Source organism: Triticum urartu, unplaced genomic scaffold (genome assembly GCF_003073215.2).
Source record: "Triticum urartu cultivar G1812 unplaced genomic scaffold, Tu2.1 TuUngrouped_contig_10459, whole genome shotgun sequence".
Classification (NCBI taxonomy): Eukaryota; Viridiplantae; Streptophyta; class Magnoliopsida; order Poales; family Poaceae; genus Triticum; species Triticum urartu.
The window spans coordinates 5,796-12,347 of NW_024111328.1; the positions used below are offsets into that span (position 1 = coordinate 5,796).

General features: G+C 42.3%; 1 long non-coding RNA gene across 1 annotated transcript; it reads right to left on the minus strand.

The window, feature by feature from the left end:
* Positions 1-1,476: 1,476 nt before the first annotated feature.
* On the minus strand, positions 1,477-6,145 carry LOC125526553. The gene is made up of 3 exons (XR_007291771.1): positions 2,220-6,145; positions 1,837-2,135; positions 1,477-1,758 (listed from the first exon to the last, which is right to left on the minus strand). It is a non-coding gene; the product is annotated as an uncharacterized LOC125526553 (long non-coding RNA).
* Positions 6,146-6,552: the final 407 nt, after the last annotated feature.

Consider the following 6,552-nt stretch of genomic DNA (forward strand, 5'->3'; position numbering starts at 1 on the left):
GGGTAAGAGTTCTGCATCCTCGAAGGGCAAGAGTTCATCATAGACGGAGGGCAAGAGGACCGCATCGTCGAAGGGCAAGAGGGCCGCATCAACGGAGGATGACGATGATGACTTCATGTAGTATGTAAGTTGTATTCCAGTTCTACCGTTTCATTCAGATGTACTTGCATTATTAGTTTGTACTGTATTATTGTAGGGCATTGTGTTCTATCTGAATTTCATTTTGTAGTATGTAAGATGTATTTATTAAGTTCAGTCGCACCATTTAATTCAGATGTACTTGTATCTTAATTATCGGTTGTAGTCTCTTTGGAAATGCAACTGGAATAAGAATGCGGATTAATAGTAATATGTCTCTCGCATACATAAAACAATATATTTCTCCTGATCAGATAGAAGCAAGTGTGATAGTAACACATACATGAAGCATGTCTCATACATAAATACTGACTCACAGCTGCGAATTGTCTGAAACTAACATAGATAATGACTCATACATAGATAGATAAGCATATCACTGTGGAGGACGACGACGAGTCTGGGTCTTCCTCGGGCGAGGACCGGAAGGCGATAAGCGCTAAGGTGGTGGACGAGGCTCGCGGTAACCACAACCATAGTTAACCTCGTCTGTCACGGTCTGTGTCTCTTGCGTCGGTGGTGGTGGTGGAGTGTGAAACACTGTCAGCAAGAAGTCAGAAATGTTTGCAGCTTGGTCATCATCCTCGTCGTCGCCCTCAAAGTACGAAGCACCACCACTAAGCATCGGTGACTGCACTGAATGCATGAACGGTTGCGACTGGTTGCCACCTGCAGTAAAGTAAAACATGTAAAATTGATAGAAATGCATGAACGAAGCACCACCACTAAGCATCAGTGATTGCTGAGAATGCAGGAACGATTACTACAATGTTGAAAAGAATGTAGTGAGTAGTGTCACCTAGTTCCATCTGCTAATGCCAGTAAGCGCTCCCTAGCTGTGAAGGAGGTGGTTGATGCCAGGAAGAGCTCCCTGGCTGTGAAGGAGGTGGTTGATGCCAGGAAGAGCTCCCTTGCTGTGAAGGATGAGGTTCTGCATGATGCACATAGGGTCGTGGTTCTGAATGGTGCACAGAGGGTCGTGGTTCTGAATGTTGTACAGAGGAACGTGGTGGACGATGTGCTGGAGGAGGACGTGCAACATCTGAAGACCGTCTACACGTAACAGTTGCATAAATCCCGCGTAGCTTGTCATCAAGACGCCTCAACCATGAGACGCCCTATCGTGGTGGGATAGTTTATCCCCTTTGAAAGCGCTACATTAAGGCTGAAACCTCCTCTCGCGCATGTACTGTCAAGTCACCCTATACACGAAGAGTTAACCAATTATATCCTCGTTGTATGAACCAGACACCACGCATAGATAACCAAGCGAATATGTCTAGGTTAACAAAATACTTAACATATGAGAACCAAGGCACGTACCGCGTGGTGTCTGGTTCCCACAACAGAGATAGTTGGGTACATATCGCTAGTGAGAGGGGGCTTCAGTCTGATCAGGAGCAGCTGATGGAACCAATAGATCCTCGTTGTATGCCGGTAACGCTGCAGATACAACCCGAACATTTCCCAGTTAAAGGGCCGAACCTCACCCCAGATATTTGTCGGCGCGGTAGTCCATTCGTTAACGTAAGGGGTAATGCTATTAAGCCAATAAGCCAATAAGGGGTAATGCTATTAAGCCAATAAGCCATGGACTTGTTTCCTCCTAGGCGACTGTATCTGAGATTGACATGCGCGATACATGATTAGGTATATTCTGAATGCAGAGCTGACAACTAAAATAGTATTAGTACTTACTTCTGCACGTGTTCTGGCAAGTGTGGAATATCTGGAATATCAGGCTCTTGATATAGACCGAACTGTCTCATCACCCTATGAAGAGCCATCTCCTCAACCGTCACATTGAACACCAACTTGGCTTTGGTCATCCAATAGTACTGATCTCTAGTGCACAATCCAAAAATCCCAACTGGGCACCTCGATGATATAGCCTGAGGCGAGTATGGCTCCCAGATAACTTGATCCTCATGCAAACTATCAAACTGCCCCGTGAAGGACGGGTAGCATCCCCTAACCTGGCTATGTGCAAATTGTCTCTGTGCATGACAACAAATAAGCATTAGTAATACTATTGAATGGCAAGAAATAATGGAATTAATTGTTACTTAATATAAAAGTACCTCTCGTCGTGCCCAAACAGATCCCATAGTAGGCAAGTCGCCGATAGCAGGCACATAAGCCCTAGCTAAGTCCTCCAAACCAAAAGGTTTATCAACGTAGACATAGGATCATCCAATAGGGAATCTCTCGTATGACCAGAGCTGCAACAATAATGGACATCAAAAAAATTAAACATAGTCCTGACATATTACAAATTAAACATAGTCCTGACATATTACAAATTAAAACATAGTCCTAACATATTACAAATTAAAACATAGTCCTAACATATTACAAATTAAAACATAGTCCTGACATATTACAAATTAAAACATAGTCCTGACATATTACAAATTAAAACATAGTCCTGACACATTATATAGCTTGTGAGTTATTTCGTCCTCGTCCGCCCCTTTGGCCTCGACTGCCACGACCACGTCCGCCTCTTGCTCCTGTTGTCGCAGCCGTCGATGTGGAAACACCATCTTTGTTCAGGTCGGGACAATATTTCATCCTATGCCCATAAGCCGCGCATAACAAACATTGTCTGGTTGCTCCACCAGCTTCAGATTGGTCCATATCGTTTCAGATGCGACGGGCCTTTCGTCTGCCCCTACTTGTTCGCCGAAGGTCTGGATGCGGGATGTATACTCTCTCACCGTCGTTTACCTTGTTGAAATTGCCGACGACTCTAAACCCTGTCATCTCACCTATCCATGTGTTGAGAACTGCCTCTTTTAAATAGTATGGGGACATGAAGGAGATAGCATCCAACTCAATCTGGCCACATGCAGCCAACACATGAGAGCAAGATAGGTGCAACAACTTTGGTTTGTTGCATGTACACTCACATGTTGGATAAAATTCCGTTCCAATTTTTACCTCATGTCTAGAACCAAAACCATCGGTAGGAAGCTGAACCTCATACCTCCTTTCTTGATTCCCTATGAGTCTGACAGTGTGCTTCTTTGTTTTCTCTATCTTCTTTGCCATGTATTCCATGACACGGCTACAATAAGATGTATTCCATGGCAAGTGGGATGATTTGATTGTTCCCATCCACACCAATAGCAGTCAGAATTTGCCCTCTATACTGGCCGGTTAGGAGTGTACCATCCACAAACATAACAGGAGGACAATGCCGGAAAGCCTCGATGCAAATAGCGAAAGAGAAGAACACTCGTTTCAACACCTTGAAATCTGGTATACTCAGCAACCTCATGTGTTGTACCTTCACATAAGTGTCGGGATTTCTCTCCTTCAGTATGCCAAGGAGACGGACAACATTATCATATGAGTCAAAGAACGTCCCAAACCTTTCCTCCATAGTCTTCTGCTTAGCCCTCCAAGCCTTCCCATAAGGAATGACATAATTTCATCTGACCTTCACTGCTGTCTGGATGTGCTTTGCTTCCATATCTTTCTTCTCTATTATCTCAGTATACATGAGTTGCGCCACTACAAAAAACATGTCAACTTGTGACCCTCACTATTGGCCTCTAAAAGGTAATAGTTTTTCATTTGTGACCTTTTTGTGACAAAAAACAAAAGGTCAAAAGCTGACGGTCGTAAATTGAAATTAATGACCTTCTCTCAGAAGGTCATTGAACCCATGACCTTCTGTTTTGGTCATTGGTTGTCGGCCCAGGCCACGTCGGATCCGACGTGGCAAAATTGCGACCAATTGAAAAGGTCACTGACAAGATTGAGCCCGATCTGATTCGGTGTTTTACATGGGCCGAGCCCATTAATTCAGCCTTTTAGGATATATTTTTTGCTTGATGTTTTTGGGCCTTTTCTATAATGGGCTTTTACCTTCCACATAGTTTATTTCCTTTTTGTTTCTATTTTCTATTTGAGTCGAGGCCTTCTTATAATACTTCTGAATAGCTTTTCAGCCCAGGTTCTTTTGTACCTAAGAAAGGTATAAACAATTATGTACCTAAGAAAGTCGACAATGGCATATGGCAGGATATGAAATCGGATACAAGTAATAGACAAACTAGTTCCAACAGATTGACTAAATTGAACTGCTATATAACCAAGTTAGAGCTCGCAGAAGTTGCAGGTAAATACACATCCATAGAGTTAACAGTAGCAAAAGATGACTTTGGTCTCTGCTTGACTAATGAATCAGTACATCTTCAAGCGAAAAATCATGAAGATCACACTACGATGTCCCTAACAACAGTAGAAGTTTAGAGGTGTGACAATATTTCGTAATATACAAGCCTTAGCTACAACTTTCCGCTTAACATGCAAATAAAAATCAGCCACTTATTGCTTATTTCATGCTTCAATTTTTATTTTCAGTTTTGTTAGGATAATCTGTATGCATAGGTACAGTCCTATACTTGTTTGGGAAGTCAAGATATTCATGTCTACAATTATATAGAGCCAAACAATCATTTAAGCATAGAAGGCACGTCATTTCTATATATAACTAAAGCATATTCAGCAAGCTACCGAAGCCAACAACTGGTGATACAAGTAGCATAAGCATAATACAACAACATATAATTGACATATGTAGTTCAGTTGGACATATCAAAGAAGTCCAGTCGGATCATAAGCAAGTATTCTTCGCAGGTTAACCTCAATACAACGCCCCAACTTTGTTAATTATCAGCAAACAACACATGTCAGACATCTACCTTTGTTCTACTGAACCAATTGGACAACAACCATCTATTTTGTAACAACAGCAGTTAACTTGGGAGAAATCCAACCAAACCAATTGGTAAACAAAATTGCACTGAATTTTTGGGGCATCAAGCAAGCAACTTAATTGGCAAACAATAAAATTTAGTTTTGGAGCAGCAGAAATCAGGGACTAAGCCAAGGAAATCGGAACAGGGAGATGTAGAGGGAGGCCTTGAAATAGAGTTGTTGCTTCCACGTGGCTGGGCATATTCCACGGTACATCATCACTCAGGTACTTCCACTTCTCACCATCGGCCTTGCCAATCTGCGATTCGACCAACCCAAACCAGATCAGGACACAGAATTCACAAGGAAACTCAGCATTACACAGTATAAATAAATGAAGTTTGTCGTGGTTGAAAGGAACATGTGTATATTTCTTGTCATGGCACCGTAAAAGTTGCAGATTAGGTAGGCAGCAAGGTTGGTCAAGTAAAAGCAACCGGAACCGCATGACCTACACAGCACCGAAATTAAGTCCGAATCATCTACCCGTAGATAGCAGACAGCGAAGGCAACAGTAGCTAGTAGCACTCTAGTAGTACTGAAGCAATTGAATTGAATCTCCAAGACATGTGGATCTGCCTGCCAGACAGCAGCAATTCACATCTGACAGAACATTTCATCCTCACCTCATATTAATCAAAGACACTTATGAGGGTAAGACACAGTGCCAACTTTTCAGTGCAAAATCTCATAAAAATAACCTACATGCCAGTTTTTACTACTGCAAGGGCTCTATTATAACAACTATTTTGTTGATATTAATTATTATCACAGGAAAGTGAAAAGGTATTTCAGGAAAGAAAAATGGCATAAACCTGCAGGAATGTTGACTAAGCCTGAGTCCTCATGTCATACCACCTTACTAATTCAACACACATAAGTAAATCCAGATATAAGCAACATCTTACAGGTAAATGCTTGCAAAGATACATAAGGTTTATGACTTTCTTGTGTAGATTTGCATAGACGGATGGTAACTGAATTTCATGAGCAAATGAAAGTTCATAACTGAAGATATAACTTCGCGAGTTCTACAAATGGTGCTAATTAATCACACCTAACCACCTAGTAGTAAGGCAAGTTTCGCTGTACGAGAATCAACGATCCTCAACAGGGGAATTTTAGAGTACTCGTATCGTATTCAGACCCCAAAAAAAATGTGTAGCAGCTTCCTACCGATCCACAAGGGAGCACACCAGAATGAGATGTTCGTCAAAGGTGAAAAGAAAGAACAGTTACTCACGGAGTCATGAGAAATGTGGGGAGATTGGATCTTTTGCCCCACTTTACTTGGGCATTAGATGATTTACCCCATTTTACATAGGATTAGATCATTTGCCCCACTTTTCATTTTTCTTTTGATGATTTGCCCTTTTCAATTACTGTAATCATTTTTTATTTTGTATCCCTTTTTTCTCCATGCGAAAAGACACAATTGCCCCTATGGCTAATTTACAATTTGACACCGCTGTTGGACTGACACTAAGTTGCATCGACGAGCTCACTGTTCCCCAGTTCAACGCATTTCCTCTGTTCTTCTTTACTCATACCAGAGGAGGCCGACCACGGCACCTTGGCCCCCATCTTGGCAGCAGCAGCCCGGCGCGGCAGCTCCCGCAGATGGTCGGCCGGCGCCGGCGGCTC